At 38.3% G+C, this 12977-nt stretch overlaps 1 pseudogene; it reads left to right on the top strand.

The window, feature by feature from the left end:
• Positions 1-3702: 3702 nt before the first annotated feature.
• LOC136279594 (uncharacterized) lies at positions 3703-5179 on the top strand (annotated as a pseudogene).
• Positions 5180-12977: the final 7798 nt, after the last annotated feature.

Genomic DNA, 12977 nt, shown 5'->3' with positions numbered 1-12977 from the left:
ATTAAAAATGTCCGAAGAAGATAAGAAACATTTCAAATATCATACAAAGAAAAAGACATGAGTAAAAAATGCACCAACTACAAACTTGTTAAATAGTTAAAGTAGCAAAAACAGTTAACCACCACACATCACACAAATTTTCAAATTATCTTACTTGGTTAAAGTTCTTCAAATGGTCATACTCGCTTCAATGGTTCAGCCGGGTGAGATGGATGGACTAACTTAAATGGTTTAACTGGTTAAACAGTCAAACTAGGGAAGATAGTTAAACTGCACAAATGCACAATCTCTCTTAATGGTTGATTTAGCTGAAATGGTTAAACTGCCTTATAGTTGAACTGCACAAACTGCACAATCTCCCTGAATTGGTTCAAGTGGTACAAAATTATCAAGGTACCTTAATTGGTCCAAACAGTTAAATAGTCAAACCAGCGAAGACAGTTCGATTACAAAATTGAAAAACCTATCTTGATTCGTTGCAGTAGTTCAAAATGCGTGACTAGCTTAAATGGTTCAACTTCACAAGCTTAATTTTCTCGCGTATTAAATTAGTCCGACTAGTTTAATTGGTTCAGCTGGTTGAATAGGCAAATGCACAAATCGCACAATACATCTCTATTGGTTGAAGTAGTTAAAATGATCAAACTAGCTCAGAAGGTTTAACCAAGATGCATAACTGGCTTAAGTAGCGATCTCTGTAATGGAGATCCAGCAATTTTGCATCGGAAAAAAGTTGCATCAAACTTTCCATTAACAAGTCACATTGGTAGTAAGTAAATAAAACCAAATTGGTTTCTGGAAACTCGTTAAAAAAAAATTTTGAGAGCTATCAATAATCAAAGGTGCAAAAGGCCTTTTCTCGACTTCTTCCGAGATCGAAAATGCCAAAACTGACAAGCTTGCTCCTCGAAACGCACTGCATGCAGCAAAAAATCGTTTCCACTCGTTAATTACGTGATATCTAAGAAGTTTGGAAAGCGTTTCAATTTTGATATGTGCATATTCAGCGGTTCGCCGTAACTTATTTAAAAAGACCTGTCGGACAGCTTTCTTAAATCGGTCAAAAGCAGTCGTTCTTTCTTAAGTGATATTTCAGACTAGATATGTCAGACTAGATCGTTAAACACTCTAGTCGATTTCTTCCAATCACACGTTCGAAAGCATAAAAATAGTCTTAAGTAAGTCGCTGAACTCTTCACGTCAACCACCTTCTCTTTGATTGCTTCAACGGGTTTCTTTCTAGTCACCTGATCTTTCACTATTCAAAGCTAAACAATTCCTAGAAGCCTCTTCACCCATTCGGCTGATCTCTTTCCCTCTGAAGTTCATCTCTGGACTGTATTGGAAAGTGAAGAGACGTTCGTCTAAAGTTCGATAGAATCGTTCAACAATTTCCTGATGCCTGTGAGCGTTCGCATTTCCTCTTCTTATCGTGATATTGTCCTTTGCCATCTCTCCTGTTACTTCACCCATGAATTCACCCTCAGGATCAACTTGAAGAACGTAAGGCCATCTCAGTGGTCCACGATTGTAAATGTCTGAAAAGCTCTAAATACCCCAGAGAAATACTTTGAGGTAAGAGGTTCGGCCGCCTTTAATGCGCTTGCAACATGAACAACTGTCAATCTATGTTTTTAGACTTTCCTCCCTCTAAGGAGCCTTTTATGAGGAAGGAAAAGAAGATAATTTTTTTAAGTGTGTTATTACAGCTTTTCCCAGCGATGGAAATCTTTGTATAACACCGTGGTTTAAATGATAAAAGCTGAAAGTGACGTAAATTAGCTGTTTTGAGTTTGTCTCACAGAAAACAACATTTTTGTTTTTTTTTGTTGCTAAATGACGCTGTTTTTGCCTTTATGAGGCCAAAAACATTTTTTCGTTCCTTTGTGGCTAAATTATTGTTTTCAGCTTTTTTGCTCCGAAAATATGTTTATAATGATTTGCAGTTAAATTACCCCTTATCTCTTGGAAAACAGCTCTTTTGCCTGTTTGTTGCTAAATTACGTTGCTTTGAGCTTTTTGGCACCGAAAACATGTTTTCGTTCGCTTGCGGTTTAACTTATTCTATTAGATATGTAAGCTAGATTGACCATTTTAACTGTTTCAACAATTAAGATAAAATTTCCAATTTTTGCAGTTTAACTGTTTTCCCTAGGTTGAGTAATTAACTCGTTAACGAATTGAACTATCTTGATTATCTCAACTTCTTTAAACCAATTAAGCTATATTATGCAGTTTGTGCACTTCAACCATTTAAGCTTGTTATGCATTTTCTCTGGGTGACTATTTAAAAGATTTAACTAATCAGGGTAGATTGTACAATTTGAGCGGTCCAGCTGTTCTTGCTAGTTTAACTATTGAACCAATTAAACTAACTTGACCAGTTAAGTTAGATTAAGCAGTTGCACATTTAAATTAGTTATGCAATTTTTGAGGTTTAAACTACTTTGACCATTTGAACTATTTATCAATGGATATAGATTGAGCACTTGGTGTAGTTTAGCAATGTCCTCTCGTTTGACTATATAACCAGTTGAACCATATAAATAGTAAGACTATTCGAACTACTTGAATCTGTTAAGATAAGTTGTGCAGTTTGTGCAATTTAACCGATGACGCTAGTTGTGAATTTTAATCAGTTTAACCAGTTAGGTTAGTTTGACCATTTAAACTACTTTCATCAGTTGAGATAGATCGTAGAATTTGTATAGTTGAATGTCTTTTAAATGGTCAAACTGGCTTAATTAACAGCAAAAAATGCATATCTAACTTAATAATTTCAAACTGCACAAAATAGTACGACAGCTTAAACTGCACAATTTAGCTTAAATGAATCAACTGGTTAAATAGACAAACTAGGGAAGACAGTGAAACTGTACAGATTCCAGGATGTATCTCAACTAGTTAAAGTAGTTTACATGGTCAAACTAACTCAAATGGTTTACTTGACGAAATTCAAAGTTAGCTTAATAGGTTTAATCGCACAAAATGCTTAAACATCCCACTAGTAAGACTGCACAATAGAAGAAAAATGTATTGCTAGCATAAATTAAGTGAAAACATGCATATTAGGTTAATAAGTTCAACTGGTTTATCTATCTTCATTGCATTAAGTACTTTGAATGCTCAGACCATCTTAAATGGTTCGACTACACAATATGCTCAACTAACTTAATAGATTGAGTGGAACAAACTGCACAATCAAGCTTAAATGGATCAACTGGTTAAATAGTAAAATTTAGGTTAGGCAGTTATAGTAAGAAAAAATTGCACAATCTTTCTCCAGGTAGAAGTAGTTAAAATGCTCAAACTTAGCTTGAATGGTTTAGCTGGAAAACAAACTAAATAAGTTTAATTGTTTAAATAGTCGAACTAGCGAGGACAGAGTGCACAATCTATCTTAAATAGTTGAAGTAGTTCAAATGGTAATTCTGGTTTCAATTGTCTCACCCGAAAAATACAAAACTAGCTTTAATGGTTCAACGGCTTAAATAGTCACATAAGCGAGCATAGTTAAACTGCAAAAATGCACAGTGGTTTTAATTAGTACAAACAGTCAATCTAGCTCAAATGTTTTAAATGGAAAACGCATAGGTAGCTTAATAATTCAATTGCACAAACTTCTCAATTCAGCTTAATTGGTTCAACAGGTTAAATACTCAAATTGGTGAAAACAGTGCAACTGCACAATGCATGTCTTAAATGGTTGAATTAGTTCAAGTGGTCAAACTAGCTAGGGAACGGATCATACTGACACACAAGGCCAAGGGAGATGCAAAGAAGGATACGGAATCTACAGCACAGAGCATAAAATCCGCTCTCTCGACAAATCACGCCAACAGGATACTAGAGCAGATTAAGACCAACACCCAACGAGTCTTCAACACCACCAGACAGGCGGCTGTGTCACCGGTTGACACACCGTATGTCGACAAAGCTAACTGGTTGTTAATTTATCCTCTAGGTCCCTTAGCGATGCCGAGAAAGCCCTACTGAAGAAAGGACTTGAACTTCGCCGTAACTCCTGGGAATATTCCTGCCACAGAGATCATCGCCAAGGTCGAAGCAGCCATAAGACAACTCGACGCCGAACAAGCAGATACTGTCAGAAGAGCTGTTAACAGTATCCTTCAACAGGCGGATCCACGAGAGCCTAACATCACGAAGATGCGAGATGCACTTAAAAACCTGAAAGAAGACGAGTCCATCGTGGTCCTCCCAATGGACAAAGGGCGCGCTAGCGTAGTCGTGGATACCGACACCTACCGTGCCAAGATGTCTACGCTTATTGAGAACGGACCCTACCACTCCTCAACAAAGATCCAACAGACCGTCTGACCCGCAAGTTGTCCGAAAAGCTGCTCACCTTGAAGCGAAGCGGATATCTATCAGAGGCCGTTAACAACAAGATCCGACCCCGACACAAACAGCCGCCTAGAATCTACGGTTTACTGAAGATCCATAAGGCCGACTTACCGCTAAGACCTATCGTGTCGTGGTAAACACCTTTGCATATGATTTATCCGCTTACTTAGCCAACATCCTGTCTCCTTTAACAGGAAAGTCAGAGTACACGGTGACCAATTCAGTCCACTTCGTATCCACCGTCAGCAATGAGACGATCTTAGACAACGAGATCATGGTATCCTTCGACGTAGAATCGCTGTTTACCAACGTTCCTATCGACGACGCTGTACAAGCCGTACTGCAGAAACTCGAGAACGACCCAGGCCTTGCAGACCGCACCACGCTAACGCCTGCATTGATCGCTGACCTTTTGACCTTCGTATTGAGATCCACATACTTTCAGTATAACGGATCGATTAACGAGCAAAAAGAAGGCGCCGCCATGGGGAGTCCGGTTTCCGCTCTCATTGCCAACCTCTACATGGAGAATTTCGAAGAACAGGCGATAACTACATCATCCTACGAGCCTAGGATCTGGAAACGTTACGTGGACGATACCTTTACCATCTTGGATCGCGAAAACATAGACGATTTCCTACTGCATTTAAACAACCAGCAGCCTTCCATCCGCTTCACCATGGAGACAGAGAAAGACAACAAACTCGCCTTCCCGGACATCGCAGTTTTAAGAGAACCTGACGGCTGCCTCTCCACCAGCGTACACCAGCGTATACAGGAGGCCCACGCACACCAATCAATACTTAGCGTATGATTCACAGCACCCTCAATAAGTAAAACGCGGTATTGTTAAGTGCCTTTACGAGCGCACCAAACGCCTCGTAACAAAACCCTCCGTTATCTCTGAGGAGAAAAAACATATGTCATCTGTTCTGGTTTCTAATGGTTATCCTTCTCCTTTCTTGCAGAAACTAACCAAGAGCGGAAAACCAAACAACAGTGCCGAACGCGCCAACGAGTTCAAAGCCACTGCGGTTTTACCTTATGTTAAAGGTCTGTCCGAACAGCTTCGCCGCTGCCTACAACAACAAGGCGTACGCGCTGTTTTCATGTCGGAGACTACGCTAAGATCTCAGTTAGTACAACCGAAAGACGCTGTCGACCCGGCTAAACAAGGATGGTGTAGTTTACAGGATTCCCTGTGAATGCGGCAAGGTGTACATTGGAGAGACTGGAAGACCTATACAAGACAGAACTAAGGAGCACGATCGAGACATTCGAATCGCCCGTACCGAGACTTCCGCCCTTTTAGAACCTGCCCACAACACCGGACACAAGCCACTGTGGAATGAAGTAAAGTTTATTGAACGTGACCCTTATTACTACACGCGCAGGGTCAAAGAGGCTATTCATATAAGACTTCACCCTAACAACATCAACAGGGATAGTGGAATAGAAATTCCAGAAGCGTGGATGCCCACGATCAAGAAACACAAAACCAGGAGAGCCATGCGACAGCGGTTCGCCGAGGGAGCAAATCACTGAGTAAACAGCAAGTATCGAAATGCACCAATCAGAGCTGCTTAAAAACAACCAATCATAGCAGAGCATCTTTATAAGATCACGCATGACCAGTCGACCTCATCGCCTGAAGAAGACTAGCAGTATGCATTCGAAACGTCGCGATCTACATCACACGTGACTACATCTGAGACAAACGAAAAACTTAGCTTTTATTGTTATTCACAAAGATGAATAATCACAACCTTTTCCACGAAATAAAACACAAATTTGGCGATTTCAAACGTATTGACTTGGAAACATCTAAAATTCCTAGTTTGGAGAATAAGGGAGCGGAATGAGCTCGATAGTCTGAGTTGATGATAGCCCGCACAGCTCGCTTGTGCAAATAATAAATTATATTTGAGTTAAATACGTATATGGATGACCAGGCGGTGTTGCAATAGACGATATAAGTCTAAAGTAAGGTGTAGTACAAAGTGAGTTTGGTTGTAGACGATAGGAAAAAGCGAGACCTAAATATAATACCTATAGATTTAGCGATTTGTTTACATACATAGGTAATTTAGTGTTAACAACTGAGTTGAAAATGTAAATTAGCCACCGTAAAGGGTAAAAAAGGTTACCTTTTCGAGCGTTAGCCCTTCGTCAGAGCGATTAGAGGAATTGTGGGTTGTGTATAGGTTTATATGCAGAAAGTGGAGCTACACCATTGGTGGGAATATGGTGACGAGAAAACAGGAATAAATTAGATGAATGAAAAACGCTCGTTGCTTCCGTGGGAATTAAGAGTGCCGATTTGGAAGATAAATTTTTGTTCTTGTGTTTAACGGCTTTGCAAACTGCTAACATGTAAGGAAAGGCCGCAGACTGCCATATGCTGTTTAGAATGATTAGGGAGATTAAAGTGTCTAGCGACTGGTTTGGATGCGTCCCAGTCATTTCTTTCCACGTCGCGAAGGTGTTATTGGAATCCGTCAGCTAGTCGCCTTCCTGTTTCGCCAATGTATAACTTATCGCCATAAGAGCAATTTTTGCAGTTAATACCATTGGAGAGATACACGTAAAGTGATCAGTGATCTTAATGGATCTCTTGGGACCCGATATTTTCTCTACGTTATGAATGAAAGAACAAGTTTTCATCGTGAGCGAGCGCATTTGAAAGTTCCAGGTCGGTCATTGGATTTAAAATGAACCCCCACTTATTTCATTGAAACGTGACAAAAACATAGGTAACTTTTTAGTCAGGGATTCATTTCAAACCAACTAATTTGCGTTTTCAACTCAGTTGTTAACACTAAATTTCCTACTGAATTTGCATTCAATGCCTGGCATATTTTTATTCCGAAAAGGACTTGAGAGCTAATTTATTTCCCTGCAAGGACATATACGAAGATCAGCGTTGCTCGTGGTTAACTATTTCAGTCGTAGTTTTCAACATGGCGTCTCGTCACTTACTCAACATGGAAAATAAAGGATATTCTGGCGTGTTGGGAAGTTTTTTGATGGGAGTAAATGGCAATTTTACAGGACATTTGGACGCTTCGAACTCTGTAGCAGTCAATTCGATCGAGAGCAGTTGACTTTATTGATGCACTTTCCTGTAATAGGCGAGTGTTTGGGATGGAGAACGACGGATTTTGAAGAACTGTATGGTTACCTAGATCAATGATTAATGACAAAAGAACTGGCTCGGGAAGTGAGTGGTTTTAATTTATCGAGTCCCTGTGAGATTTGATGAATAGCAGAATCAGTACTGAATATGTCTCGATCGAGAGCAGACGGGACCATGAGCTCCTGATTGTTATATTTTAGAAATTTTACAAATTTCCAAACAGTTTCTTACATTATTTGGACGCCATTATGGACGAAATGCGCGAGCGCGGCCGCCATCTTGTCCAATATTTCTGCCGATGAACGAAGTAGTTATTATATTGCAGTACTTTACTGTTTGAGTTGTGGTCTGTGCGATACCAGGATGCCTCAATAAAGAGATTTATGTTTGCACATTTTAACGAAAAAGCGAATAGATAGATTGTTTGTATTTTTGAATAATGAATTCCATCAGGGGGCAACTCAGATAGTAGGAAACTGGCTCTCGTTATTCACAAGTGTTCTCTTGATATTGAAGACCTTCGGATACCATATTGGATCTGTGACTCGCCTTTAACCACCTTCCAGCTCACCAGCGGCAAAGGAATATCTCGCGTTCTATGAAGAGTCGAGTCCCTTTCCTTCAGGGTATCTGGTCTTAAATTAGTCGTTGAACTCTTCGCGTCAACTACCTTCTTTTTGATCGCCTCAACAGGCTTCTTTCCAGTCAACCTGGTCACTTCACTATTCAAAACTGAAACAACTTTTGGAAGCCTCATAACCCAATCGGTTTATTTCTTTCCTTATTTGAAGTTCATCTCTGGACTGTATTGGAAAGTGAAGAGATGTCAAGCTAAAGTTGGAGAGGTTCGGCGGCTTTCAATTTGCTTCCAAGATCAACAACTGCTAATGCATATTTATACACTTTTTTCCTATTGGAAGTCTGTCATATGGAAGTAATAGAATATCCGCTTGATGAACTACATTTGAAGATTCAAAGTCTAACGTTGGTCTCGGGAAATGCTTCAGGACAGGCAAATAAATCTGTCAGATGGCTTACTTCATCGGCCAAAGCTTTGCAACATCCCCAGACACTCCTTCTCTAGTCAACTTCTTAAAAGCAGGCAATCCCTTCCAAAAACCTTTAACGCCCTAATAAACTCTTCAAAGTTTTCTTTCCATTTTGAACTAATACACCAAAAACAAATGACAGCCATTCCCAACCGGTAATCTTTCCGAGTTTTCTCTTTACCATGAAGTAATCGTTCAAGTCCTTCAGAACTTTTCCTTCATCAAAAGGAATAAAATGAGCCAATGCTTTGCATAAGAGCTAAAGAAATGTATCAACCATTATATCGTAAGTCCTTGAAGACAATGAAGCTTGGTATATCTTGAAGTGCTTCTTATAATCTTTTTTCAGAAAGCCTCTTAACTTGATCCTGGGTGTTATAGAGGTGCTATGGGATGTTATAAAATTTCCAATCAATACTGAAGGAAGGCCAAGTGTGAGAATATGAGAGGGGAATATTCTGCCCTTTTCAGCTTTGCTATCAATTATTTAATTTATGATTTTTTAACTCATCTGCGTAATCCTGAAAAATGGTCTTCAAATACTTAGCATTTCGTTGGATTGCTTATATTGTAGTAATTACTCATGAATGAATTATTTGCCCTTTCAAAGCGATTGGCGATCATTGAAACACCTGCCGAAATTCCTCTTTTCTTTCATTTAAATTCTGAATTCTGTTTTGAATAGTATCCATTAAACTATCAAATTTTAAGATTCATCTGTTGTTTCAAGATTTCGGATTTCGGAGCTTGGGTTATGAGCATTCGGAGGTTAGACATTGCCATTTAATATTACTTTTCTAAGCATCTGACAATTGGAAAAAATCATCATTACTCTTGTCCTACGATTTTCCTTTATTAGCCACAGGACTTCAGGTTTTGCTATTTGCATAAATTGTCTCGTCCAAAATCTTCAACATCCTCAAATTACCTCGCGAAACCTCTCAATGTGCTGTCTGTTTGACTAATTCTGATATTAATTTCTTTTCTTTATAATCTGTTTGATTACTCTAATTTTTCTTTCTTGCTCTCTTTCTTCCGGACTTGATACTTTGAATTTAGATTTCTTTTAACTTCTCGAGTCGCCTCCAGCTTATTTCTCAATCCAAGCATATCCTCGATTACTCTGATTTCCCTTCTTCTCTGAATATTTACTTCAACTCAGGGTCTGACGGGGACATATCTTGTTGGTGTCAGAAGTGGAGCGTCAATGTTTGTAACTGGATGGTCAGGAATATTAGATATCCGTTGAATCAAAGCTCATAATTTTGGAACATTCATGTTCTCCAATGTTTATATTACCAAGAAAAATTATTTTTGTACCAATTATTAAAATCGAAAAAGAATTTAGTTCCAATATACCGAAAAGAATTCAGAGAAGTTGCCAAAGGCTGTGGAATAAAATACAGAAACAAGATTCCAAGTGAAGAATTGAAAGCAGTTCTCAGCTATCTTCCTTTGTACAGCAGACGGAACGTAGATGTGAGAATGGAACACAGTTTTGCAAGGTCTATGACTCAATAAAAGAAGCGGTAAAGGATTTTGGAATATCAAATGCTTCCTCTATTAAATATGCAATAGATCATGAAAGGCCTTGGTCGAGAGATCTCATGAGAAAACATTCTGGCTCAGAGAAATTAAAAAAGTTAAATTTAAAAAAATAAATCTTTGAGGATTTCTTAATGTCAGGCCCTCTGGATTAGGACTCATCAGACTGGATTTTTGCTTGAACCAAATGGTTTTTTTAAAATTAGCTTTTGAATTTGACGCGATTCAACATTATGAATATCCAGACGCATTTCATCTCACATACAGGCAAGTTGAAAGCTAGAGGAGGAGTGTTGAGATGGAGAACTAAAAGTGTAAAACATATGTTATCTAATCATTGAGAGAGAGGATTGGCATTAGAACAGGTACCATTTTATCTGGACCTTTTTTGATAGGTGTCGTTGCGAGTTCATTTTTTTCAAACTGTCCCGGACGTGTAAGAATGAACAAGAGTCGATTTTTAAGATTATGAATCGATCTTGCGCAGATAAAGGAATTGCTCAAGAACAAGCCTGAAGATCTTTAGGTGGCGGTTTACCCGAAGTTTTCAGTGGCTGAAAAGGATTTACATAGTTTGGTTTAAAGAAAGACAGGATAACCCCACCCGGCAAAATTGACGCAAATATTAGGCAAAAAATGAGACACTATTCAAAGAACTTTTGGGTCCCATCCTTTTCTTGTTGTATATCAATGACCTTCCACTTGCAATACCCGATTGCAATGTGAATATTTACGCCGATGACACTACATTATGGATGGCTAATTCTAATCCTTTGTATATCCAACACGGACTTCAGGAAGTCTCAACAAAGCAAATCTATGGTTCTCGCTAAACAAGATGGTCTCAAACGCAAAGAAAACAAAACAGCTTTTTGTTGGAGCCAAGCAAACACTTTCCTACTGCACAAACCCATCGCTTAACCTTTCGTTGCAAGGCACTGAAATCAAAGAGGACGTCAACGAGAAGCTGCTTGGTGTGAAGATAGACAAGCATCTTAATTGGAATAGCCATATAGATTACATGATCACTAAATTAAACTCCACGGTAAATCTTCTGAAAAGAACCAGGAAGTATCTGAATCTATCACTTAGGAATTTGCCATACAACGCTTTAATTAAACCAATCTTCGAATATTGTTGTTGTTCAGTGTGGGGAAACGCTAAGATTGATAATTTATGATTGATAATTAATGGACTGCATTGTAATATGATTGATAATTTATGGACCTCAAGTTTTTCCACTAATTGAAACTAACGACATGTTGTAGTGACTCTCACAATTTTTTGCCATAACAGGCATGCATTACATGAATGACTTGAGCACACCCAATGTTCTGCGTCAGATAGGGGAAAAGCTGCTGAGATACCTTGGCAGTAAATAGACGGAAGGAGTTGGCAGGATTAGGAGTAACAAGGGACAGGCAGCCAATTTCAACAACTTATGCCAGTTTGTGTCCGAACAAGCCGATGTGGTGACAGACCCAGTCTACTCAGATGAAGGCATCAGCAGACCAAAGGATAAAGTTGACGAGTACCGTACATCTGACTAAGAAAAGACTGGGAGAGGAGAGATAAAACTGAAAACAACTACTTCAACCAATTAACAAAGATTTTGCACTCTCTGCAGTTAAACTGTCTTTGGTGGTTTGACTATTCCACCTGTCGAGTCAATTAAAATAGTTTGACCATTTTAACTTCCTCGAGCAATGAAGATAGACTCTGCAGTTTATTCCTTGAAGTTAATTCGACCATTTAAAGTAGTTTAACCATTTGAGATTAATTGTGAAATTTTTCTCAGTGAACCCTATTTTTAGTTTAGTCACTGAACTTACTTTGACCATTTAAAGTACTCCAACCAGTTGAGATATAGTGTGCAATTTTTCTCATTCGACCTTTGACTGTTAAGGAAGTTGAACCATTTCACCTAGAACGTCAAAATTGTGCACTTGAACTGATAAAGCTAGTTATGCATTTTAATCAGGTCAACCATTTAAGCTTGTCTGATTATGTGAACTACTCCAACTGATTAAGACAAATTATGCAGTTGTGTCCAGATTAAATTGGTTTCACTAGTTAAGATAATCACGTTAGATTAATTGGTTCATGGAACCAACAAACAAATGAAACAATAACGTTATCCACAAGTCATATACTCTATGGCTGGCATTATAGGACAAAGCATTGGCAAGTCCTAAATTATTATCTATTGTTAGCCAAATATCACATTTTCTGCACAAGCCTTTGCGGAGACATCTTAGATTTTCAAATCTTCCTACTGTTCATCGCGGGAAAACTTGAAATCCTAAAAGAGATCGCGACCGCAAAAGAAGAACTTCCGAAATTTTATCGAACGTGGGCTTTTTTACTTTAATTTTTCATACTACTGTTGTTTTTACGTTAGACTTATACTTAACTTCATTTTTGAGACCTGTATGTTTACATGTGATTGTCTTTTAATTGAAAAGAACTTTGTAAACACGCCAACCGTAAATTAAATTAATGTTAATAGTATTGTAATACATGTTCGTAATGTAGTGTATGCATAATTTGTGTAAGTTTAAGTATCAGTAGTGTTAGTAGCAAGTACAATGTTAGTGTAATTAATGCTGTAAGTAGTGTAAGTGATCGTCTTGTAAATAAAATTGTTTAAAAAAAAAAAATTGGTTAATGTAGTCGAACTAGTCGAGAACAATTGAACTTAACAAATAGCACAATGCAACTTCATGGGTTCAAGTAGTTTAAAATGGTCGAACCACCCTATATGACAAGATGATGCTAACTGAAACAGTTGAACCGAACAAAGTGTATATCATACTTTTGCATTTTGTTTAGTTGAACCATTAAAGCTAGTTTGATTATGTGAACTACTTCCACTAGTGAAT

The sequence above is a fragment of the Pocillopora verrucosa genome, chromosome 3 (genome assembly GCF_036669915.1).
Source record: "Pocillopora verrucosa isolate sample1 chromosome 3, ASM3666991v2, whole genome shotgun sequence".
NCBI lineage: Eukaryota > Metazoa > Cnidaria > Anthozoa > Scleractinia > Pocilloporidae > Pocillopora > Pocillopora verrucosa.
This window is presented reverse-complemented; position numbering and strand designations above follow the sequence as displayed.